At 39.3% G+C, this 26,276-nt stretch overlaps 1 protein-coding gene and 1 long non-coding RNA gene across 4 annotated transcripts in view; one reads left to right on the top strand and one right to left on the bottom strand.

The window, feature by feature from the left end:
- LOC136782277 (agrin-like) overlaps nt 1–24,711 on the bottom strand; it is a 208,079-nt gene extending 183,368 nt beyond the window's left edge. For all 3 annotated transcript variants that reach the window (XM_066741593.1, XM_066741594.1, XM_066741595.1), the window contains exon 1: nt 23,281–24,711. The gene's annotated coding sequence lies outside the window, so the exon portion shown is untranslated. The remainder of the gene's footprint in view (nt 1–23,280) is intronic.
- On the top strand, nt 7,137–7,747 carry LOC136782109 (uncharacterized). The gene is made up of 3 exons (XR_010824072.1): nt 7,137–7,292; nt 7,374–7,512; nt 7,612–7,747. It is a non-coding gene; the product is annotated as an uncharacterized lncRNA (long non-coding RNA).
- Nucleotides 24,712–26,276: the final 1,565 nt, after the last annotated feature.

The raw sequence follows: 26,276 nt of genomic DNA, 5'->3' as shown, positions 1-26,276 counted from the left end.
AAGCGCGGGTTATCGAGGCTAGAAATAAAGTGCTAATTGCATAAAATGTGAGCGAAGTGGGTAATTGGAGGGAAGGATGATAAAAGGTTTATTTAAAGAAAACCCGAGCAAAGTGGAAAATCATAAATTAGAAAGACAGTCTTTGACGAATGTTCGATATGAGGGACATTTAAAACTAAGCCAGATGAATAATGAAACTGGATGAAACTGTGTAATCATAAAGGGAAGAGTTTGCTGGGAAAAGTGGAGAATTTATATTAGACCAAGTAAATGGGTCTTGCTGGGACGAGAAAGGGGAGGGGGTGGAAGAGGGAAGTGCAGAAGGGTGGAGGAGGGAGAAAATGGAGAATACGAGGAAGATGAACAAGTAGCAGTAAATAATAGAGATATGGAGCGAGATAAGAAGGTTTTCGTGAAGAAAATGGGAAGGGAATAAATGGCGAATATACGATGGAAGAACCAAGGAAGACTTACGGAGTATTACGGACCAGTGGTCCTTACCTCTGCAGGATTTTGCAAGGATACCTGTGTGGAAGGGAAGAACGAGATGCAGCCTGGAATCGGGATTAGGTATTAAGATGATTCCACCCCCCTCCCTCCGACTGATCTACGGATTACGGTCGCGGATCACTTCACGGTTGCCTCTGGAAAGGGAGAGTCCTCCCTTACCCTTCCCCTCCCCCTTCCCCTCCCCCTTCTCACCTCCTGCTAAGTGTGCATCTCCACCATCTTTCCTCCAACCCCCACTATCCTTAACCACCCCCCCCCCCCCCCTATACTATTATCACGGAAGACCGGTCAATAGCGCAAGGATTCGATTTGCTTAATCGAAGGTGCATGGCGTTTAAGCATATTGGACTAGGAACAATACCACCAATTAATACCCTCTTTGCAAACCAACCATTGCATTACCCTAATCCCTAAAACCGTCCTTTGCATACCACGTGCTAATCAGAATCCATAATATTGTTAATAAATTAAGGAGCAACCAGATCTTTCCTCGTGTATTTCTAATAATTAACAAATTTATATATATATACATGTATATAATATTGTGTAGGATTTAATCAGTTCTCGATTATAATCGTGGGTAGGTGGCAGTGGAAAAGTGTGATGTATATCGAAAGTCGAGTGGACGAAAAAAATATGACAAAGGGAAACCATGCTGAAGCTATTTAAAATGATAGAAACCAAATGGAGCAAGTGAATGATTTTTCCCATCGTTACAACTGTAAAGGAAACAAAGGACGAGTGAAAAAAGTGTGAACGCATTTTTGGGTGAGAGAGGGAGAAGAGTGCAACGATCCACACGCGTGACCAATATCATTCGAAATGGTGAATTTTGGACGAGCATCGCCTCGTCGATGGGAAACTTTGTTTTCAATAATTGTTGCCAAACCACGTTCTTTGATGAACGTTCTCGATGCACTACGTGGCCAGACCAACACACTGTGTCTCCAGTGTACACTCACCAATACACCCATTCCACACTGTATAACCAAAGTGATCGCACGTTTCCAGCCACTGACAAATTAGACACGCCTGAACGTTTAATGCACAGGTTTCCGCTGTTATAATAAACCGTTCCTCGATCAATTTCTATCTAACCTCGGATTAATTTTCACGAGTCTTCTCCTGGACTGTAGTATTCACTCGTGTGCACAAACACGAGTTTAGTAGAGTGAAAATGTATAGCTATATATATATATAGAAATACAGGAAAAAATACGAAAATTGACAAACCTCACACTGATGGTACAATATTCACTACTCCCACCTATATAAACATCACAATATATGTATAATACACGCCGAAGAAATAACAATTAAAAAAATGTATATCGTTGTTTTTATTAATGATATATAATCAAGTTAGAAAATGATCGAATTTTTACTGTTAAAGAGAGTATAGCGCGAGATTTTGGCTTCTTCAGGGATGCACGTTACGGTAAAATCAGTTCCGGAGGTTTTGACGTTGGTTGAGGTGAAGAAAGTTGGATATTCAAGGATGGGACGGAAAGTGACGGATGGATCGAAGGAAAAGGACGAGTTGGGTAGAAACGGGACGGACTTTGGTGGAGTAAGATGGATGTCGCATTTCGTTAAGCCCGTCCTTAGTGCGTCCTATCCGTTGCTCGACTACTGCAAGCGTTCCATTTCTCCTCGCTCTTAGCTCTTTCCTACTTTAGCTTTTACACTTAAATCTGTTCGTAGCTATCCTGACTGCCGTATCCTTACGCTCTATCCGTCTTTCTAAGCCATCGTCCCTCCACACCGACTCCTCTCGACTCAACTCTTCCATTCCACTCTCAACTCGTCTACCTATTCTGCCTCCAAGACACCATTCGGTCTGCATCATCAAACTAAGCTACCCACCTTCCCCCAGACAGGCAACCAAACTCTGAATATTTTTCTTCGACACAATCCCTCCATTTAACGATACTTAACTCTAGTGCTGGTCCACTCATTTACACCCTTACTCCATTATGTTTACTATATATAATACCTACACTTTCCACTTTCATTCCATTTCTAACAATTTAATTCTCTTCATCCCCAACTACATTACAGTAATTGTCATTTGATTGCTCAATAATTACACCTGGAGCACAGTAGTTCCATTTCCACAAATTTTCCACTTGCTTCTTCGATAATCAAGCTGGAATTTTACCCACGTCCTATTTTCTAATGTAATTTATTTTTAAGCCACTTTTATCAAAGTTTCATGTCTTGAATATTAACTATATTTAAGTAAATATTCTTGAGAGGCTGCTGAATTTCAATCAAGCTAAGAGTTCAGGATCGAGTTACATCGAGGAATTTGGCACCCCAGAGATTCCCAGCAGTATTCATCATTCGTCCTTGGGTCCCCTTAGTGTTTCAATCTCAGTAGTTACTTTTTCTAACTCGTTGAATCAAACCCTCCCAGTCCTTTCTCTTTGGACCTAGGGAGGGATAGAGTTTGCGTGTGTGTGTGTGTGTGTAGGGGGGGGGGGGGGAGCAATAATGAAATTGACAAGAATCGAGACAGGAATCGAATCCTCCTCTTTTCTTCCATTATCATACCGAATCATTGTGTGCAAAACAAAATTTTCTGTCAATGTCGTTTAAATCGCGAAAGAAAATTTTATATGGGATGCAAATCGATTGCTATGGCCATAAGAGGAATCGTTGGGAATTTGTGACGGAAGCGTAAGCTATCTGTCCGATTTCCGTAAATGTCGCTCGCTGGCAGGAAAACGAAATTGCAGAAACTCGTGTGACTGTACATATACACGGTACCTATATATGCCAATCGTGGCACTGCGGAGCCAGGGATCCTGGCAAGAACAAACAGGCCGGGTTACACGAATTGTTCTTACCTCGGTTTCGGATAAACAGCGAGAGAGCAAAACTCGACCTCCTTGAATCTTGGCACGTTTCCTGACAAAATCAGTCTGCTTAGCTTATTGATACTGGTTTTTTTCTAAATTCCTGTTAAAAAATAGATATTTTATAATAAGTCACTGGAGGAAAAAAGAAAGTTTTTCCAAATGTTGAATTTAACAACGTGGAAAGATATTTATACTCATTGAATTCTCTCGTAAGCTCCCTTTTGTGGCGATGCCATCATTTTCTTCCCCTAATCGAGTTTTCTCCCCCAAACATTTGGATGAGACAATCACTGAATTTCGTTGAAATCAATTTTTAAACCCGAAATCATATTACTTGTCTTAAATAGAGCTTTTTCTTCTTGCAAGAGGATAAAGTTGATTTTGTTATCCAAAGTAACTTTATACCCTCGTTTTTACCCCCATTTCTTCCTGTTAGTGGCTAAAAACAGTGTATTTCTAGGTTGATTTTAATGTTATCCTAATTTGCTGATCCAATCATCGCTCTTTTTTAACGTGGGAATTTAATTTGTGTCTGTTTAGAAGCCTCGAATCCTTCAGTGAAATCACTATATGTCTCCAGAACGTGACCAGAACCAGAGATTTCCTCGGTAAACATACAGTGTCTGCAAATATTTCCCTGACATACACAGGAATAGAAAACAATCCTTCAACAAAATTTCCTAGAAACGGATATATGCAAAATACTCGAGTGGAAAAGTCAATAACTTGAGAAATTCTCCCATTTTTACTACAACACAGGCGAGAGGATGTAACCTCGAGCAATCGTTGAACTTTCTTTCGAAAGTTTCTCCAACACAGGGTTAATTATATCGAGAAAAAAATCTTCCAAATTGCCCACGTGCTTATTCGAAGGTGCATATACTCGGGATATAAAAAGACACATTTAAACTATAAGCAAAGTTTCTTCCTCACGAAACTTTTCCAGCTTCCTGCCAAGGGGACTGAAACGTTCGAAAGAGACTTTTTCGTTTTGAAAACTTGTTGTAGCAAGCATAATGTATTTGAGCTGAGCACACACACACACACACACACACAACGAAAGAGGGAGCCAGATTATAAATATTATTTTTTATTTGTTAAGGAAGAAAAAAAAAGTGTGAAAGTTAATACCACAGTTTTCCTCCAGCCACTCGAATGATCGAAATTTCGTCGTAGGGGTGACCTGGTTTATCGATTGGGGGAGGAAAGAAGTTGGTGGAGAAGAACAAGTGTTATTTGGCACAGGGAGGGTTGGTGTTGGAAAGAAGAGACTGCTTTACGTGGCGTCGGCATCAAATCACCTGGGTAACAGCCCAGTGGCGTAACCGGGACGATAAATCGATGCGGGGGTGGTCTGATAGGGGTTGGACGGAGGATTGTCAAGGATAGCAACGTTTCCCGATTTCCATTCCAAGGGAGACTTCCCTTAATCCACGTCCTTCCTGGTGCGGACCATGACCTCGGACCCATTTCAATCCTACCAGCAACCAAATAAATTATGCCAGTCCACCCTTCCCTGACAAGTAAAAACCTTACCTACCCCACCGACTCAATCAAACTATTATTTAATGGTAAATTATTACACCCTCTCAAACGTCTCCTATTTATATATAACAAAGTTAAAACTAATACACGTACGAATTTAACATTTGATTTTTCGAAAAAATTACCTTTCTGCAAAAACTGGTTTTTAATTAAATTTACATTTATTTGAAACAGTTTCTGCACTGATATTTATACACGCTTTAATTAACGATACGTTTTATTTAAAAACTCGTTGAATTTAAAATTCTAGATTGTTTATATGGGGAAGGAGCTGTGAAACAGGACAGAAGCTCGATATTCGAGTCGAGTTTTGAATAGAATGGAATAGAGGGGTGGAGGGTGGGGATATAAGAATATAAGGCTGTTGGTAAATGTATTATATGTATACATATATAAGAGCAGCTAGCATTTAGATTAATTGAAGAATGAGAGGAGGATGTCACATGTCGTGCAACAGGAACGTAGTCGAGGTAGCTGGTCTAAGTTTTAAGGTCGAAAGACGCGCTATGGGGATGAAATAGGAAGATAAATAACATCTTCTCTCTCTCTCTTCCCCTCCCCCTGTTTCTTACTTGCTATATCTCTCCAGCTCCATATCTATTTCTATCTCCATCTATATCTCACTCTGCCACTCCCTGTGACTTGTAAGGACACCAAAACTCCAACCTACTCAAACCTCCAACTACTCAACCTACATATATTTCAACCCAGGTACTCCCAGCTTCCCAATAAACTTTCATTAATACGACAGACTTTCGTTTACTTATCATAACTGGCTGAAGATTCAATCTTTTAATGCAAAAAGTCCAAACAGCTTTGATATGCGATAAATTATTCCTATACCAATAATGTGTTTATGATATTAAAATTTAAAATAAAAAACTGTATATAGGGTGAAGATATCCAGAGGAGCTGTATTATCTTTGGTTATTGAATTTTAGAGGAAGAATAAAAATATACGAGATTTATATTGATATTTATCCCATACAGAAATTGCAAATGAGTCTAATAAAATTACTATCAGAGGCTGGAAAATATGCTAATGAAGCATTGATTTCCGTTTTACAATGTAGAGTGGGCCGACCTCTTAGTTTCATGTTACAAATAATTTGTTGAAGCTCACAATAAAGCGGAGATCTCGTGAAACGATTCGCTTCTAAATAGTGTTTCAAGCACTTTTCGGAGCATAACGAGTAGTTTAGATATTCTCCGCACGTACTACGTATGTACTACGTATAGCCAGCGATCGCTATCTTCTCCCGTTTTCCACATGCGAACTTCCAGTTACATAAAATGTGCATGTGTACCGCATTACGCAATATTTTTCGTCTCATAAAGCGATCACTCGGTGATAAATTATATAAGGACTCTCCACATACATCGAATATCTCGTAGATTATATAATGACTCATTTTTCTCGAAATCATGCATAAAATGCTACGTACGATCGCTGGATTCGAGACTCATGCACCATTAAATTTGCTGCTTTGAAAAAAAATTAACCTATTTTTTTTTCAATTCTGATATTATCTTGCATACAATTAGCAACTTCAAGGGAGTTTTAAAACGAAGGAGTGTGTGCACTAGTTAAAACTATGATGATATCGCTTATATCAAAACTGCAATCATCAACACATTGTCTGTCAAAGCTAATTATGTATTTCCGATCTCAGGAATGAATCGCATGTGATATGAGATACATGGCAAGTAATTTGTGAGAAACTGGAAAACATTTATGGTAAAAGGGCGTACGAGTATGTTCATGTTTATATTTGTTTTCAATTTTGCAATAAATTTTCCGTTACTGCAGCAGTGTTAATTGTTATTTTTTTTCCACAAGCCAATCATCATTAATAACCATTGTTCCTGCAAATTAACTGTACCAAAATGGTTGGTGAAATAACTCGTGACTGGGAGTCAACGTTTAAGTGGAAAATTCAGTTAATTTAAACAAATGTCAAAATAAAAATTAGTTCTCTAATAGAAATAAAAAAAGTCATAAAAATAAATAGGAGGAAGATACTTGTTTGCCCAGCTGATAAATTACATAATTCATTTTATGTCTGCCCAACTCCAATCGGACTAATCAACACTGTTATAATTATTGGAATGAGTAGAGTGGTGCATAAAAACGATGCATAGCTTCCGCTAGATTAAAAATCACAGCAAGAAGAATGGAATTATTTTCCGGTTATTATTATTCCATTATAACACTGTTCTCCGTTGAATCAGTGTGCACACGTTTAAATAAGACTCTGAGATCTTACAATTTAAGTTCAGTCAATCTGCAGAGACTTAAAGCTCAAGATGATGAAACATTTGCTTCTCGCTTTTTTGGTGGTGTGCTTGGCTGGCATTTACGTTAATGCCCAAGTAAGGGAATATAATCTAGTTTGATAAATCGGTGAAGTTTGTGATTTTAATATTTTTCGATTGTTTATCGATAATTTTAAGGTGCCAGGAGCAAACGAAGCAGCGGGTGCTATGCAAAATGGAATGAATCAAGCTGCACAGCATACAGCAGGGGAAGCTGAAAAAGGTATGCACGAAATGCATAGTGGACATCCGCCATCACTACCAAATGGACACCCAGGTAAAACTTTGAATTTATTATAATTCTGAATGAATTATAGATACGTGTCGTATATTAAAAAATTGTTTACTTTAAAGATATTTTATCTCCTCTTTTCAGGACCACATCCGCAATAAACGAACACGAAGCTGCAATTTTTTTAACGAAAAGCATATGTTTTGTTCTGCTTCCGTATTTGTTTGTTGGATATATTGCACTATTGAGGTTATAAATAAAATCTGCACTTAAGTATAAATTGTATAAACTTTCTTCGAAAATTCGTGTTCGACAAAAATCATGACCAAAACAATTTTCATTTGAATTTGATGAATATTAATTTGAACAAGAAATAAATAATAATAACTTTCAAGAAAATATGTTTTATTATGTGTCGAGTAGAAAAGAGACAGCAAAGTCATTTTTATTACAAACTTTTATTAGTTTAAAATGGACATTAAACGTCCATCAAATATATGTATATACATATATAGCACATGTATTTAAAGAAAATCCCGCTTCTTGTAAAATCATTATTCGACCAGGACGTTAGCCTTTCTATGAAAGGATCTACGACTCAGCTATTAGTTTTATTTTAGTTTAGCCGTAGCTGAAATTTATAACTGGAATGTAACATTTTTACCAAGAAGTATTATTAAGTAAGTGTCCAATGGCTCTCTCGTATTCCACGAGACCAGAAATCGACAAGGGAAAGTTTTTGCAAGGAACAATCTGCGCGCAGTTTTGACATATCTCCGCACTGCCTTCGCTCATACAAAGTTTGTCCCCCAAGCAGACATCTCAACGTCACCGAACTAAAAAGATATTCGCGTGAATGGAAAAAAAGATAGTACTTTCGTACGCTCGTGTCCAATATTATAAGCGTAAGAAAAACTAAAGTTTGCTTGGGGAACTGTAAAATCAGAAAACTTGAGGCAAACGAATGGAGTTTTCTCTGAGGGAAAAAATAAATAAAACGAATGCTTTTATTTGTCAAAACTCGTAATGGAAGGAATGTTGAAATGTTAAAGGTTGAATCGATAAAACTATCAGCAGTATCGATAATAAGGGGTATAGATAAGGATGTAGAGAGTTGCAGTTAAAATAAACTCGAGGGGGGATCTTCGTACAAGTATAAGATTGAGTATAGCTCAAGTGGGTCAAGCTGGGATAAATAAAAAACTGTAAAAACCTTGAATAAGAAGCAATAAAAAATATAAGTGAATAAAAAGGAGTAAGTGAAAAATTCCAGATAGATTTCCCTTTTAGTAACTTTTATCTTTTAGCTTAGGGACAATCGTAGCTTTCGAGCTATCGCTCTGACGACTCTGCATACAAGATATCTCCATTTAGACACCTCCCCCTTTGAACCAGACTGCACCTCCATCCCTCTTCCCCAACCTCTCACCAATGAACCAACTTCATCCCTCCACCGTTGGTCTCTTGATTCTCATGCCTGTCCAACCCAGTTTTCCAGAATCGTTTTTTCCCTCCTTTTTGTATTTTTTTTACTCTTTTTTATCTCGCAGTCCCTCCATCATTCTTTGCGTTTGACCTCCTAAGAGGGAGGGAGTGGGGGGGGGGGGGGGGGCAATGCTTCTCTTTCTACTTTTTACAACCACATTCTCAGATCCCTCTTTATTTGCTTCCACGTCTCTTCTACGTGTTTTTATATCTTTCATGGATCCTTAATTTTTCTTTTATTCGCTTTACTGGTTTCCAGTCTACCGCTATCTCCCTCCTTGTAACTGGAGTTTCTCGTGATGCGATGCTCCTGTGGGTTTTGCCTCTCCTCTTTTTACCCATGATTAACGTTCTGCAACCTTGTTAAATTTTCCATTTCCCCATCCTGCATCAATTATTTATGAACATCCTTGTGTTTTCCACTAGCTACCCTATCACAGTTTACACCACCGACACTGGATTTTCTTTTTATCATTTGCACATTAAGCTACATTTTTAACAAGAATAAAAATATTACCCACATTTTCTTCTTTTTTAAACTTAATTACTCAACGAAAACTCTACACTGTGATTTTTTTCTGATGCTTCGTAAGACCCAAAGAATTTATTATATTATTATCTAAAATTCATTAAAAACTCTTTTTTTTTATATACCCTTTATTACATCAAGAGAACTGCATTTGTTTGATCCACGTCATCAAGGTAACGAAGGAAGATGAAGAGGGAGAAACGAGGGACGAAAAGGGAAAAAGTTACAGTCCGGCCCTCTCATTCTCGTCGTTTTTTCGAAGCCTCGACAAACCAGAGACAGAGAGGACACGTGGATATCGCTGGTAACCGGAAAGCTCGTTGCTTTTCAGTGGTGGTTCGCGGTCCCCGGCACGTGAAAACGAGGTCACGTGGGTCGTCGCGACCTTAGCAGAATTACAAAATGCCAGCTATCCCTCTCGTTTTCTTCCCGGCCGTCAGGCATTCCGTCCCCGTGCGACCAAGCGATTTCTTAGCCGACAAAGCTCTCCTAAAGCCCGAGTAATTCTTTTATAGAGCGAAATGAAAAAATAACGTAACGAGTTGCAAGGCGAAAGAAAAGTCCTGATTTAAATTAAGAGGCCTTTTGTAAACCGAGCGATCACGAAAACAAACGGAGCAATGTTAAACCCCGTGAGAATGGAACGAACAAAACTTGGGATATGACGAGTCGATAAATGGGAGGGGGGGGGGGGGGGTTAAAGGGTTTAGTGTGGCAGAGACACAGCACTGAATATTCTGCATAATTTTGTGCATCGAAGGAATTTTCTTAATCCAAAACGACAATAAAAATTACACACACAATCGTTTTAATCCGGATGCTCGCAGCGTTGAACGAACTTTCGGTTCGACAAGCTCGAAAGTGCCGTGACCTATCTGATGGAGATCGATATATTTAGCCGGAGGATATCAAGCCTTAATATCCCTTTTGCAAGCTCCATCGTGCGGATTTACCGGCTTCACTAAGCGTACCGCGGTTCATCATAGTACGAGCTTCGAATGTTCCTACAGATTTTTCTGAAAGAACTCAAGGGGTGGGGGGGATTCGCAAGACATCCGCGATTTCCTCTGATAACATCCTTTATCTTCTTCGTCACACACAGACAAGCATAAAAACACTGACATTGATACGTGACACGTTATAAACTGAGAAATTCAGTGGAGAATTAAAAGTTTTATAGATCCAGTTATGAAACACCGAATAAAAATAACATTCTTCATTTTCTTGTACGAAGATTCGTCTTCCACGGTAAATTCTAATAATTAATAGTCCAATTAAAAATTTGCGTTAAGTTGTACAAATTGTGGAACGGAAATGAACGATTTATTTAATTTGATAATTACACTCGATTATCGGAGAGTCCGGAGTCTCCTGTCGAGAAATTCATCCGAGTGGGAAAGAAATGTTTATAGAGGGGGGAGGGGGAGGTTTAAAAGATTACTTCTCCAGGGAGATAAGTGCGTGGTGGTTTTTAGCGAAAGGAAGTTGAAGAGATTGTCGGCATCAGGTGTAAGAAGACGAGTCGTGTAGGAGGAAGAGGAGAAGAAGATGAAGAAAGCATAACAATGGAAAGTCGGGGAGCAAGTATGTATTATGCATGTCACTATGCATATTACAATATCTGCAAGTTCATGCAGTCGACCTAGTTTTCCCTCGCTATTGTTTCTGCTACGTAAACATTGTACAAGATCGCGTGTCGCTTCAATAAGGAAATAGCTTCTTACTCCGCAACAGATTCGTCGAGACAACTCTTTAGCATCGTCAATGTCGATCTTTCCCACGTGTACGTATTATACACCCCCCACCCCCCTATCTTTTTCTCGTCATATTTTTTTTGTGATGATTGTAATAAACTGTCGCTTATTTCACTAAGATTGAAATGTAAAATTTGCAATTTTTTAACATTTCATTCCGTAATGGTTTATATTTATTGTAAATTCAATCTCGATAGTTCGTTGATCCAGAATTTATGTGTAATACTCACGTTTTAAATGGGAAACGCCAGGCAAACGATTCAATTACAGTTTTAAATTACGGCAAAGTCCATGAAAAATTGTGGCTTACTCACCTGTGAAAAGAAAAAAGAAAATGTTATACCAAACGTGTTTTTCTTTCATGTTTTAAGTATAATAGTAATATAATTGCAAGTTTATTGCACGATATTCGTTTGCTGATAGTAATGGGGGGGAATTAATGCTAAAATTGCTGTTTTACGATGTAATTAAAAAACCTAATTAACGATTATACGCGTACTGTTTCAATTAATAAAATTTTCCAGTGATATCCTGCACGAAGAATTTTAATGGCTGAATAAACGAAAGGCCGGTCTTGATGCGCCGTTCTTGAATAAAATATGGCGGCCCGTCTGGCTATTCCCAAGCACAGAACACGAAACTTCCGCGAAACTTCCCCTACGCTCCCGCTTCCCTCTTACGGTGGGATTACAGATTTTTTTCTTTGCTTTTCCCCAAAGATCCAAGGTAGAAACATTTCAACATTTCCAATATGGACGCGGTCGATCCAAAAGTTTTTTCCTTTACAATAAATTGTTTATTTGAAATCAAATTATTTATATTATTACTCGTAAAAAAAAAAGAAACAAAATTAAATCGAGTGAAAAATTCCTTGAATTTTCAATTCTCTCCAAACGGAGCGTCAATTTGGTCTCGGACATAAATATTTAGCAAAAATTACAGTGGATTGAAAAAGAAGCGTTTATGCGTGAAATTTTTGGAGTCACGTATTCCTAACGCCAGCGACAGCGACAGAAGGGAACAAATGAAATTTTATTCATTTAGCCACCTTGGATAGGCGAGCCGTGAAATCTTCAGAAATTGGAGGGTGAGCATGAGAGAGCTGCTCGTAGAACGGTAAAATCCGGCAGGATTCGTGCAGGGTTTGCCTACTTTACGTTTAACGACTGTAACTTTTATTATAAAAGAGTATTCAGTTTCTGTCCAGTTATAAAAGTGTCCCTCCAGACCCATTCGTCGTCTCCCAAGATTCGTAATTAAAAATAACTGACAAAATTCTAAAAGGATATTCTACTTCTCGATTCGAACCGTTAAAAAATTATTTGTAACAAATACGATTATTTATAGGGAATTTTCGTGAAATTCCGCAGTAAAAAAGTTTGGAAATAATTTAACTTTGCTACGAGGACTGGAATTTTCAATGGTGACGTAAATTTGGCCACGTGTATCGGCTGCTTTTTCTCGGTGCAACGTAATCGTAAAACGTACGCGTAAACGGCGACTGCGAATTTCCAGGGAGGCTCGTCGTAAAATGGAGAATGGAATTACCGCGCTTAACATTGATTTCGATGTTTCGCGCTGTTAGGTAGGAGGGCTCGTTTTGGATTCGGGATCTGCTCCAGTGGCGATTTAGTCACAGGCCCAATTGCCAATAACAATACGCCTATACCTTTTTCTTATGGTTATTCGATACGTTAAATAAAAGCCACAATCCCCATTAATCAAGATTTAACGAGGCACTTTAGAAAAGTTTATTAAATCCGTCCATGGTGTATGGTGATTTTTATAAACTGCCTCGAGCTATCCACTTGAACGTTGTTCCCTGTACTGAAACTATTTCCATGCAGCATCTGTTTATCAAAATACTAAATTAATAGATCCAAATATTATTAACGCATCCGATTATAATGAAATTATAACCGAGCTTTGGCGTATTTTATTAAACAATGAAATCTGATTTATTCTACTAAATATTCGCCTGGTCAATCACGAACCGTTATAATCCCTATTTCTCAAGCCAATCGCCGAAATGAACCGATGCTATTATTCGACTCTTGCTCGTGTTCAAATATTCTACTGGATTTTCTTCCATATCTGGATAAATTATTTCTGCCAAATCTAACAGTGACGGTGTGGCTAAAAGATTTATCGTTCTTTTGGAAGATTTTGGTAATTAATGCTTGTCGATCGTTAACTCGAAGGAACTTTCAGCTATTTTATATAATTAGAATATATATATATTTAATATGGAGTAAATTGCATTAGTAATTACAAAATTGTGCAAGTCGGTCCATTATTTATCAAAATGAAGTTGAGACGAAATTGGAAATACGAATGTTGCAGAATTTTTTTATAACAATTTGCAGTAATGAAATTTGCGAAAGTTTTCTAAATATTCAGACAAGGGTCGGCGCGAGGGATGTAAATGCGACAAATTGCGAGCTTAACGAGTATTTCTACAAAGCAGAGAGTATTACACGTTGCATTTTACTATGTGCCGAGGTCTGCCTCAATCAGCTGCACGAATCAGCAAAATTAAACTCGATCAAATGAACTGAATGAGCGCCCATTACTAAACCCAAGTATTATACGAAACTTTAATTATTCATATTAGTATTAATCACCTGGCAAAAGGTAACAGCAGCTCGTAACACAAAAATTCGAATTAGTCTAAATAATTAATTGCTGCGTAGAGAATATAATTAAACAAAATTTTAGAACATAAATCGAATCAACAAAGAGTTGTAAAAAGTTCTAAAAAATCTCTATGGTACACAAGTGTGTGTGCTCAAAACTAACCAAGCAAGTCCATGTAAATAGTTTAAAAAGCAAGTCGAGTCGTATCATCCAGATATATATTCCTGAGTAAAAGGAAAACGTAACTTTTTCCACATAATTTTCAGCCACGTATTCCACTCTTCCACCAGTTTTACGACGTCTACTATAATGAAGCTTTTATTTCAAGCTGCGTTAGTTTGATACCTATAGCCGAGGAGCTTTTTTATCAAGTCATCAAACTAAATGGACGTTTGGCTGGACGAAATTGGAGTCGTCTGGATCAGCTGACAAATCTAGCCAATTAGAGATCATCCTGGCTCGTCAAACTTGTTCACTTTTTCACACCTAAAAACAATCTTTTTATTACTCCTTCCTAATCAAATTTCTCAAGATCCTAAATTTTCAAAATACCCCAGTTTCTCTAAAAAAAAAAACTATTCTTAATTAATCTTATGCCTCATCGACACAATAAAAAAAACCTCACCCTATATTTGCTCTTCGTAATTCCCCACATGGAGTGTTTATAAAGAATATAAAAAAGTGGTGGGTGTTCGCAGAGGAGGCAAACAAAGAAGCTCGAGGCAAAAAATGGGAGCAGAAATAATAATTCCTGAGTATATAGAAATTTTAGCAAAAACTTGTGGATATGTTATTAAATAAATGGGGGTATAATCGAAGGGGACCAGCACCAAGAGGGACAAAGACGAGTAGAAATCTTGCAGGGGCAAAAGAACGAGTCAACAGTGTTGTTGCCAGTGCGGGGGTGTTAGTGGACCACACAGGGGGTGTAGAAAATCCTGCGCACCCCTTTATCCAACACGAGCTGCGCAGGAATTACGAGGCTAAAAGGACGAGAAGTTGTCGACAAGCTATATATGTGAAAAGTCTGGAGCAGCAGGAGTTTCGCGAGCTGGTAATCGCCTTCCTCTAAGAGATTGCTTTCACCTCGGCTTTTCCACCCCTTTCTCGACTTTCCACTGGCCACTCGACCAGCCACGACTCATATTTAACGCTCCTGGCCATAAAGGACCGGGTTAATTTTACATAATCGAACTGTAAAATTCTCCAATAACCATAATCATTTTTAATTATAATTGGGAGTGAGTCGAGTCGATGTCGATTAATCAAGGACAAACTTGGAAGAGTCTTTAATTAATTGGAGCAAAGGAACGACATTGTCAATGTCAACCGAAAGAGGCAGGAAGAATCCCTTATTCCACCTCACCAGAGTGTCGTGCTAAGGTAAATTATAGTCCCTTTACAGAATCCAATGCACGCGTGCATCGGAGATTTATGGCTGAGGTAGAAAAACTGTTTCAGTTGCTTCTCGATGTAACCAGAGAGAATACTTCGTGCTGTGTGTATGTGTGTGTGTGTGTATATATATGCCATTTATTATCTTGTACAGTTGCTTTCCTGCGATTATTACCACACCCCTGTCAGGTTTTTCCATATTCCAAGACGTTCCTCCTGCCTTACCTTGTTTCACATTGTATGTGTAGTATATATATATATATATATGTATACACACACTGGACTTTTCCCACAACAAGAAATTTTCTTTTATTCCGCAGAATATTCTCTGTTTTGCAAGAGTAGATATAACTTGTTGCTCTCGTAATTATATATATATAGAGGAGGGCAGGATTATTTATCACAAGGCAGTTGTATGCTGGATCATTAATCCTAAATAGGTAGCAGCGACTGGGAGATCGTAAAGGACAGGACGAGGATCATAAAAGGATTTCAGCTTTTCGTCTTATCTGCTTTCCAGGGCATTTTCACGCTGCATTATTTCATAGAGGAGTTTATCGCGCATTTTTCCGCCACTGTGAGTCCCAACGCCTCGAGCCAGCAGTTTCGAGATTTCGTATAACTTACAATTAGAGAGGGGCTGCAGCGCAGTGGAATACCTCCTTGCGAGCTGCGATCACTTTATTATCTCGCGATTACGCCAGTGGTTTGTGCATTTGCATTAATTACCATGTCTCGTGTGTTGGTGGTACTGGTGGATTGGTGGAAGGAATGAGAGGAACAGGTAGATGGAGGAACACGACAGTTTTCTTGATAAAATACCTCAGGCAAATATTAATAACATTTCACGTTTTGTAATTATTCGTTAAAAGAGACAAACTTGTTGATAAAACAGTGAGAAGTGTACACAAAGTAAAATGTTAATTTCGAGAAGGAACAAGTGCTTTGACGTCGAAGAGCATTCTCGAACAAGCATTAGATCGACTGGAAGAGAACTGGGAATAAATGCACTGTGCAAGTGTATGGTAAATGTTGAAGAAGCAAGCTTGACATTTTTTTTTCACATCCTTTACCAACCTTTAAAATTTATCCCAGTATCACTGAAACAGCCTGATGTATATATATATATTATAGGATTTCTTTGTTGCCTCGCCATACATTTAAACCAATGGACCAGCTGCTCGGTCGAATTCATGAAAATTCAAGTTGCTAATTCGAACTTTGCAGAAAGGGTTAACGATTGCTTGGCTACATTTTGTACTTTGCAACGGAGTGTAATGGTATCGCTCGGAGCGAGACGAAGTGAAAAATTGGAAACAAACTTTGCACCGAGGGGCCGAACCGAGAGTAAACCAAATTAAAGATCTCGAGAGGATGCTAAAGCAATTTCGCTGTCCCACAGGAGGGACTCTTACCATTTTCACGAGAATCTCTGTAAAGACAGATATCTCCACTGTAACTGTAACGATTATCTCGGAATTATTTGATTTATTTATTAAAATTGAATATACGAATATCACGAGGCTAATTTAAAAGATACAACTGTACGTTTCTACAAGTGTATTTTAATATCATTAAAAGTATTAAAAAGTACGCTTCCAGGATGGATGGGATATCCCTTGTATATCTGAAATATGATCTTTTTCCAAGTTTCTGTGAAAAATCTTTCGCATTCTGTTGGCTTCGAAATTACACTGTATAATGACGAGGCTTGAACTTTACTCGTTCCAGCAACGACTTTCGAGAACACTTCTGCATTTTGTGCTTTGTAGCAGACGGATAATAATAGCGGCATGGCCTAGCAAAGTGAGACCAAGTGAAAAATTAGAAACAAACTTTCTGTCGAGAATTAAAGACTTTGGACTTCCCAGCTCACCATCAATTTCCATTACATCTTTTGCACCCTCATCGGATTTTCGAGACACGCGCGTGAAGCGCGAGACGATCCTCTGCAGATTTTCAATATGGCGAAGGTTCGTCGTTGCACGATAACACAATTTGCACTCGTACACGTAAATTATCGAATAGAATTACCAAAAATTGAATATCGAGGTAAACACATAAATTGCAAAATTCGTTATGTCATTGGTGAATTAGCAGAGGATGGAGATTTTTCCAAAGGAAAATTTATATAAATCTCGCTTGTATTCCGTTCCGCACGCGGGAATAAGGGAGACGAGGTTGGAGGAGGTCGTGCAAAATATTGGCGGAGTCAGAATGTCGGGTCAGAATACCAGAGTCTTGCCCCCGGAAAGGTTAATAGTTCAATGACACAGCGCTCCTGCGTTTATGTGTCTCGAATATCTAACATCGTGCAAAAAACATATGCACAATGTAGCTGGAACTATAATAAATAATCTTGTATCTTACGGTTTATGGTGCAATAAATTTCCACTGAAAAATAGCATTGAAATCCGGGCATTTTCCCAAAAAGTGCAAGAAAAACTGCCACATTCTTCGGTGAATTATTTCCACTGAAAATATAGTAACAACCATATCCGTGCATTTTAGCGAGACCCATTGTCCTCTGGAAAATCCAACCTTCATTGTTTAATGCTATTCGCTGGGTATTCAAAGATGTTTAATTGAATTCTACCATCAAGATTCGAAATGTCGTCAGCAAGGGAGGAGAATCTCTCTGATATAATGAAAAGCTGGCTTGTCCTTTCACGAGCAATTGAAAAATAATTGACAAACCCATTAAAGATAGGAGAGCAAAGTGGATGTAGGATGCCTGGACGAAGGAAGAAGCGAGATCTGCTTGGGGAAAACGGAAAATCAGGTCAAAAGGTTTTTCTTGTTAGGAGCACATCAGCGAATACATAATCAATAAAGCATATACAGGGATTCTCTTCGTGGTGAGTATAAGCTTCTTAAAAATGTAGAAAACCTTGCACAGGGGAACCAATATCTGTTGATGATATCGGAGTACCTCGGGCCAGTCCAGATTTACCACGTAGTCACGTGATCATGGAATTTTTTCCATCTCAATCATATATATATATATATGTGTGTGTGTGTGTGTATGTGTGTGCGTATGTGTACAAAATCCCAGCTTTTTCGAGGGATTACAGTCCCCATCCCGCGGAGAATTTATAAATCCCCCAAATTGGTTAATAGAATTTTTAAGGGATGAAAGGAAAAAGCACGGAAAGCGAAAATTAAATAAGTTTGTCCTGAATTTAATTTTTCAAGAATAAACGAAAGTAAGGTATTCCTGGAGTCCGCAAATGTGAAACGCATTTTCCACGGAATTTCTCAGAAGTTTCGTTGGCTGCGTGCTGGAGTGCGATTTCGCAAGCGTATCCTTACGGGCCACGAGGCAATATCCTAGAATTAATGTGTCCCGAGTGTTTCGCTGGGCCAAGAAGAGCCGAGAGATGCGCAGGCGATGCTGGCAGAGTTTGAAAAGAATGAGAGAGAGAGAGAGAAAGGTTTAAAAAGAGGAGTTGCACTGAGCTGAAGTGCAAAGGGGATAGGGGAGGGTGAGGGAAGGCTTTCTCATTGGGCAATTAGAGAATTGCGAAGTAGCGAAACAGCTGGTCGAGTAATCGGTAGCTGAAAATCCACGTAAAGAATAAGTAACCTGGAAGTGTAAGAAGATAATTAGAAATGCTTTACTTTCGGTACTGTGCAACCACTTATTCCTCCGCGAGAATATGCACATTTTCATATATACGAAAAAATTCCACACCACTATTTCTTCTTTTTACACGAATCACTCGTCTCTGTGTTTCCTGCATTTTATTTTCTTCCTCTGAACACTGCAAAGATTTTATCGAGTATCTCCTGCAATTTTCCCTCGTTTATTAATTATTTCTCAATATACGTTTCATTTTGGACCGATCGAGCGTTCAAAATCAAATTCTGCATTCCTTTAAGAATAGGCTTGATTTGCTCGGAAATAGAGTTCTATTCAAATTGCTGGGAATGTTTAAGCCGAATGCTGACGAACTGGAAGAATCCACTTCCAATTAAAGTGACGCAGCTCTGCATTAAAAGAGCACCACCCCTTGCAATGTCTTCAATTACTGGATCCTTTAGGAGCGACGAAGAAAAGACGAGACTTATTTGCTTTTGCTATTTTCAAGAAGGCTGAAAGGAAAATGGCATCGGGTAAGGTTGGCGACCGAAAAAAATAACCAAAGGCTTGAAAAGTTTTGCTTAAAAAGCTAATTAACTTATCCAATCATCGTCTATTCTACAGCCACCACACTGCAGTAGGTATTCTTCTCTCTTTCACCATAGTCTCCTCTCCTCACTTTGCCAAACGTTTTTCTTTCCTCTTATTTACAGCAGATACGAAAGAAAAAAATTAAAAGCCGACTCAAGTTTTGTCAAGCCGTATTTTCGACGAAATAATCATTTTAAGCCAGGCTGCTCGAAGAGGGATTTCAATTTTTATTGCAAAATTACATATTAAGGCAGAAATAAAAGTTCCTCTAGATTCCAGGAAGCTACGTAGATTGGCAAGATCTTGTCCAATTACTGCGTTGAATAATTGTTCGAAGTTGGTAGTTTCCGTTAACAAGTACAACCCCCAACATGCTGTTTCTACTTGTTGGTCCGAATAATTTCTTGAGATCATGTCAACAACTTTGCAGTTGTAAAGCGGTTGCTAAGGTACATCGTTCTGCAAGATCCTTGCGCGTCCTGCTTGTTAATTAAGAACCAGTCCAACTGCTTGAATTCTTTTCCAGTAATCTTGGCACGATCAACACCCCTTCTTCGTCCCAGCGAAACTTAATAGCAGCGATTTATAAACTTTGTCAGCTAAAGTTTATACCTTTTGCGAAAATAAAAACATATTCGTGCATGGAAATGCGCAAAGATATCGAGGAATCAGTGATGTGCGTGTATATACAAGGTTTGATATAAATAATATAAAGTGTGTTTGGTCGAAGCAAAATAAAGTGCAACCTTATCATCGCGATCTATCAATTTTAATGACGAATTTTAATTGGCCAAGTTACACAGAACTCTATCTTCGATCATTTCTGATGGGAAAAATGTTTACTCCGCCACTTGATTGCGAGCTAAATAACGTTGCTGTGCAGGAATATGCGTATCCATATGTGAGAAAATATCGTGTTTGTTCTGGCTGTTCAAATAGAAGCACGCAGTGCACTGCTCCTTCGTTTAAAACCCCCAGCTCTGGCCCCTTCTCTCTTCTCACGTAAATGTACTCCAGTGTCTGGGCCGGACGTGGTCCGGAAAGCACCGGAAGTACCCTTGACGGAAGTTCGGTTTTCCCCGGCGAAAAACAGATTTATATATTCACGCTACATTTGGCATTCCACTGGAATGCCAAACGCAACGAAAAGTTTTTCTTCGGGCGAAATGAAGAATATTATGAAATGTTCTTAATGAATATGCTCGGGAAATTATGAAATACATTTACGCACAAATTTTAAGGTATTTTCTGCCAAGCACATACTTTGCACAATGAGAATATGAATAATTTATGATTATGTATAATAAATAGCGGAGATACATATAGAGCATTTTTGCCGAGGAACCATTTTTCTTCCTCGCACTGGATTATTAATGAACGCAGGTATATTCTTCTTTGGTGTAGGTAAGTCTTTTCAATTTTCAAGCGGTCACTTTATCTTCTTTCATTGGAAAGTTATTGATACTGCTCGTACAATTTTATCAGACTACGTTATTTGCTTTTCATTCAGCCCAGTCGACGAATGCTATTTTTTTATTCTCACGAGACCTATTATTTTCCTTCTGATATATCGAAAGCACGAAATAAAGCGACGCGACGTTACATAAATATCTCTCGAGTCAATGTGGAGTATTGTGCCACTAAAAGCTCGCTAATTTTACTGGAATATCCACTATTATCAGTTTATCATTGAAAAATAAAAAGAATCCACACTCGTCACCATGCTGTGCCATTGAAATTGCTACGAGCTGTTGCTATTCTGATTCGTAACGACGTATCGGTTCACCAAACAGTGCAAACCACTTCCCTTTCCTCCAACCATTCCATTTACTCAGTACACCTTCCTAAAATTAAGCTTCGGTTTGGTAGCTCAGAACAGTGATATCCACTACACTCCGATGCACCTTGGTATTTCCTGAGGAGCTTCTTCTCCAAAATTCATCTAATCTTTTATTTAAAATCACCCATCGAATCAACTTTACTTGCGAAGAACACTATTGCTGCAATGAGAATAAATCCATTGTATCGAAATATTGACCCGTACTACTGAAAAATAAAAACAATGCTTCCACTGGAAAATTGTGAAGAATTATAAGAAAAAATGGAATTTTGTAAAGAGTGTAGTGAAAATTGCAAGATTTGTATGATTGAGATAATGACATAGAGTAATTCTCAGCGAGGTTCATTAGAGTTTGTTTGAAAGTTGGCCGACCAATCAGGACTTTATCCCTGGCATCATCGTTACGACGGGCTGACGTGCCAATCGATTTGCGCCGATATCGCGCGCAAACTTAACCAGCAACGGCTAAAGCTTCCGGCTAAACTTTCCTGTGATTAAGACCGGTAATGTACGGAATTATCGCGAGATAACTATGGTGGCAGCCTTTCGTCGAGACTCCGCTGTTAGACTTGCTGCTATTATCGCTGATAATTTCACTAAAATCTTATTATCCACTTAATCGATACCTGATAAATATTTAAACAATTTGGATCGTTCCCCTCTTAAGCTTCCCCCCTAAATCCTCTTTAATATTCCCACTCGTGCTATTTTTCCATCGCTGCGCACATAATCTTTGTTAAAACAATACCAATGGTGAAAAGGTTAAATTTGCGATTAAACGAGAAACACAGTCATTACGAGCAATTGAAACATTTGCGTTCGACGCCTAAATTGGGAATCAGGGAATTGTGGAAACTTTGAATTTTATTATAAATTTTTTTCATGCGAAATGCAATGTAGAGTCTGCGCTGAAATTGTATCCAGTTAACGTACACGCTCGATCTTTTTTTCATGCTCTACTGAAATTTAAAGCGAAATTTCATGTAATAAATGTACAAGAATGCTGCCACATGGGGTTCCCAGTTACAATTCGAATAATAAATCTCGCTGAAGTTAAATTGTACCAATAATTAGTGTGCTAAAAAATAAATTTCAGGGGAAAAGCAGCAGCTGGTGATTCGTCATAATAAAACTCATGTTAGCTACGGGGAGAATCTATTTTAACGGCTGAGCCAAGAAATTTTTTATTTCCACCCTGCGATACACAGGAGCATCCGGGATGTTCGGCTAATGAGGTCTCTCTTATCAAAGCCGATAAGAGCGTTACACGCCAGGAAACGGTATGGAATTCAAAAAAATACGCGCCTTAAAGAGGCTGGATTTGAGTCCGAGAGGAAATACGTAAAACGAGGTGGGCGTGATTTATGCTCGATTCCAGCGAGTATTTTTCTCAGCCTCGAGGAAAAACTGGGCAAAGATGTAAACTCTGTGCGGGAGATGCTTCGGCCTGCCTGTTCCTCCTCGTACACTTCCGGTCACGTGATTTCTCATGACGTTAATTCAAAGGGCAGGTGGTCCGAGCCGCCAACTTTTCTCCAGCAAAATTTTCCAGATTTTCCGACGAGTGAAATTCTCCATCACTGAGCACGAGTAACCGAAAACGCGATTGTTTAAAACCTTGCACGATTCCAGCACCGAATCGACCAAGACTCGTCCCTGCGAGTCTTGAAACACGATACACGTGTACGCGACGGACTAATACACCACTTTTAAATCTATACACATAAATACAGATATACATGCACGCTCGACAAGTTTCAAGAGATAGTACGAGCTCTGAAATCAATGAGTTCAAGTTTAGCAGCATGCAACCACCTTTTGGCGAAGTTTGCATATAAATGGATTGATCGACCTTGATAATAATCATGGATAAGAGATACATTATAAACCGTTATCGAGGAACAGGATAAGTGTGAATTTCTGCACGAACGAGTGATAAAAGAAAGTACCGAGTAAAATAGTCATTTTATCTGGCGCCATCCCGTTGATAAATATTTACCTGTCAGAATGATCCTTCATCCCACTACTCAGCTGCTCTTTAATTAACACACATCGTCCCTGGTTTCACATCCCGGATCTCCAAGTAGCGTTCCTTGCTCCAGCTCGCTTTTGGCCCAGCACAGAACAACGCTTATTCTCTCGCACTTTATTCACCAAGCAGTGAGAGAATTTCGATCCCAAATACACACCGCATATATTATACCGGTCAGCTCGCTGTGCACGCGAGGAATTCAATTTTTGTCCGAACGGGCCACTCGGTCTTGCCTCGCTCGATCGAAACTTGAAATACAATTTGCTTTCATTCACCATCCCATGAATCGTTTCGATACTCCACTCGTAATCCAAGTAAGCCAGTTCCGGCTCGATTTCAGTCGCGCGCAAGAGAGAACTATAGATGCGGTGATGGGTATCGCCAGCGGTATATCGATCGCATGCTTGTAAAACTTGAGAAACGTGTCTTATTAGATTTTCCACGAAGCGATATATCGTCGCGTGTAGAGCTGATATGTTAACTGACGATATGTTTCTGATATGAGCGGACCTTAGTCCTGTTATCGACTTGGTACGTTCGTCAAGGTCCTTTGCGTCCCACTAATACGAATTATCCTTGATTTTTCCAATCGGTTTGGTGAATCTTGTTACAAACCAGCTTTGAAAATAAAAGAAAACGTGGAAAATCACGAGTGATGCGTAGTTTGGAGAGAAGACTCGAGCCCAACGACAGAATACCACACACGATTAGCACACAATTCCTAATCGGACGAACGCATCACACTTGAAAATATCGTGGTTCAAGGTTCGAAAATTCAGATTCGAGTAGGAAAATCGATGGCGCGTGGAAGTGGAAAATACCGGTCAGCAAACGCTGTGGTCATTTCACGAGCCAAACACGATTTCCACCTGACGATCCGATCAATGATCAATGAAGCTTCGGCGTAAAGTGGTTTTTTCCAGCTGATCGAACATCCTCCGACTCACGTACATCGATGAACCAGACTCATTGGTCAAAATAATCCCAAGACACACGCGTCTTAGCCACTGGACACGAGGAATTCCATCGTAAATACCGTGAATTCCGCTCGAATCCACCGAGTACTCGCTTAAACGCGATTTTTTCGGTATTCGCGGAATACCGAGGACTTCCGGCCGGAATTCTCACCAAACCAGCGTTGCACTCGAACCGTAGAAAAGGCAGTAAGGTAATTCAGTCGCGAGAACTCGAGAATTCCGCTCGGAATACCGTGAATTCCCGGTATTCGTGACGGAGAGTGCGAGAAAAACTCGCGCGAAAAGCGGTATTCTCGATGTTGTAGCCGAGTTTAGAGACGGGTAGCGTTCTTTTCGTGGGGTATCGCGGTGAGTCCCTCGAGTTCTTCGGGGTAAAGGAGACACGGGGTTTGCGGATAAGAACGCTCCCGGCGGGTGGAGGCACGGCACGCGAGTTCGCCGGCCGACTGAGGCACGATTCAACGAGGAAGGCGCCCCGAAAGCCGAATCTCCACCGATCTTTGTCACGCATTAGCGCCGTCTCTGTTGGTCTCCTGGGGGGTGGATGTTTGCCAGGGGCCAACTGCGCTTGCGTCAGGTGAGACGCCAACCTCGCGACACTGCACGAGACTTCGCGCAATACCAAAGCACCCTTCCTACCTGCCACTTCGCTCGCCTCCACTTTTTCCTCTTTTTCTTGCACCGCGCTCACGTGATCCACATCAGGATCCAAAAGGGAAATTCAAAATAATACTTGCTATTGGTGATATTATATATGTATACTATACTCTCGTTTAATAATAATAATAATAGCAACAAATATATTCATAAAGAAAATTAATTTTTAATCATTATTAAACCTGGACAATTGGAAATATTAATTACACGGAGAAAAATGAGGAAAGCGAGGATTCTTGAATGAACCTCGATGAACGTTAGGTATTCAAGGTTAATCGAAAGCAAGTTTAACGTCTGTGGAATTTTCAAAGGTATCTCCGTGTATAAATTCTTCGTCTAATCGTAATCACAGTGGCCCAAGTTTCTCCGGGTTCATAAAATCTATTTTCTCGCTGCCAAAGCATCAACGAGTACCCAGATAGATTGGGCTTGCTCATCAGTGGAACGATATTGTCTGCGATTAATTAACGCCTAAAGCCAAATCGATCGGCTCATTATTTTCAACGCAATTTCTGCGGCGATGCTATTGAATCTCGGCGTCTTCCCCCTTCGTCTCGCTCTTCCACTCGTTCGCTCACTCACTCGTTTACTCATCCCCTTACATTGCCTACAATTGAATGTGGGAAATCAATCGCCCCTGAAACCACTTCCAACGAACTTGGGGCACGTTCGACGCACGTTCTTCAGGAGTGCTTACAGCTCGAGCCTTGGAATCAGCTTCCCTCGCTTCAAGCTTTATGCCTCTACCAACGAAACAAAACAAATGTGTATTCCAGTCGAATATGAACACGAAACTATACCCTTATTTTTCCCATTTACCACAGAGTCGAGTTAACTAAACTCTTCTTAAAATTCATTCTACGAAATATCCAATACTTCATTAAATTTATACACAGTTATTCAAAGAGCATACCGAATTGTTTATCCATAAAAATTTTTGCAACTTCACATCCGATAATTTTTAAATACCAAGAGTGATATTAAATTATTACGTCATATATATAATACATATATATATACATAATGAGAGAATTGAAGGGAGATATATACAGGGACATTTGTTTAACGCCAATTAAATTACCAAGATTATCAATTATCGGATAATTAAGGTAAATTATTCATGCTGGTTGGCCAATGGGGTTGTGCGTTTTGTGGCCACAGAGTGTCGGTGGTAGTCTCATAGACCTTCCAGTCTGAGAGAATGGATGTTGGCCAATGCAACGCTGCTGCTGCGACCAGGTGCACGTTGTTTCTATAAGCATATAGTAAATTCCAAGTTTGTGGAAGTATTCGTAGGGGTTGCGGGGGCGAAAGGAGGTGCAATGACTG

Source organism: Prorops nasuta, unplaced genomic scaffold (assembly GCF_024137725.1).
Source record: "Prorops nasuta isolate Cenicafe-Biocafe unplaced genomic scaffold, Cenicafe_Pnas_1.2 PNAS00025, whole genome shotgun sequence".
Taxonomy (NCBI): domain Eukaryota; kingdom Metazoa; phylum Arthropoda; class Insecta; order Hymenoptera; family Bethylidae; genus Prorops; species Prorops nasuta.
Note: the sequence above shows the minus strand (reverse complement) of the source record. Positions and strands in the feature narration are given on the sequence as shown.